Consider the following 1,060-nt stretch of genomic DNA (forward strand, 5'->3'; position numbering starts at 1 on the left):
CGTGTAACCCTAAACTTTTCATACGAAACATTTTTCTCTATCCCTACTAGTTTTCGAGATATTTGACTGGATCACTTCAGATGGTCCACCCTGTATACAATATATAATTATACATATAAATAAATTTATATATACAGGGTGGTCCGTGTTAATCTATCGATGCGAATATCTCGGAAAGTATGCATCTGGAAGTTTTGTTTGGAACATTTTTTTAGACTCGTAACAGATGTCACTGTAATCGACAAAATTGAAAATGCGTACAAAAATCGTTACCGAATTAGAATTGCTCGAGGAATACACATCGTATTCTGCAAATTAGAATTCTGTGGATAAATACGTTTAAAAAAAATCTGTTTTGATGAAAATGTTTGTTCTACTTTTAGCGTTACCCGGGGACAACGACGTAATAGAATCATGTCCCCATGGGGTGCTTTTTTAATGTGAGTCCACAATTTGGCCTTTAGAACTAATACCCCGGAATGTGTTATTACAAACAGTAGACAACTTTCATAAAAGATTAAACTTGTGTTTACAGGCAAATGGAGACAATTTTGAACAGCATCTTCGTTGTTAGTTCTAAAGGCCAAATTGTGAGAGGCAAGGGGACTCACATTAAAAAAGCACCCAAAGGGTAACGCTAAAAGTAGAACAAACATTTTCATCAAAACAGATTTTTTTTAAACGTATTTATCCACAGAATTCTAATTTGCAGAACACGATGTGTATTCCTCGAGAAATTCTAATTCGGTAACGATTTTTGTACGCATTTTCAATTTTGTCGATTACAGCGACATCTGTCACGAGTCTAAAAAAATATTCCAAACAAAACTTCCATATTTTTCGACGCAGAATCATAATCTGCAATAAAAAATTGGGGTACCCATTTAAGACTTTTAAGTTGAACCCGCTCCATACGGAGGGTTGGAGAGGGGAGGAGTCGAGTATGGTGTCATTGGATGACCTCTATCCAGATTTCCTAACAGATTTCCCTTATCTACCTTTTCAATCATATGCGTAGTTGTTGAGATATTCGCATCGATAGATTAAAACTGCCGATTAC

The sequence above is a fragment of the Trachymyrmex cornetzi genome, unplaced genomic scaffold (genome assembly GCF_001594075.2).
Source record: "Trachymyrmex cornetzi isolate Tcor2-1 unplaced genomic scaffold, Tcor1.1 scaffold247, whole genome shotgun sequence".
Lineage (NCBI taxonomy): Eukaryota > Metazoa > Arthropoda > Insecta > Hymenoptera > Formicidae > Trachymyrmex > Trachymyrmex cornetzi.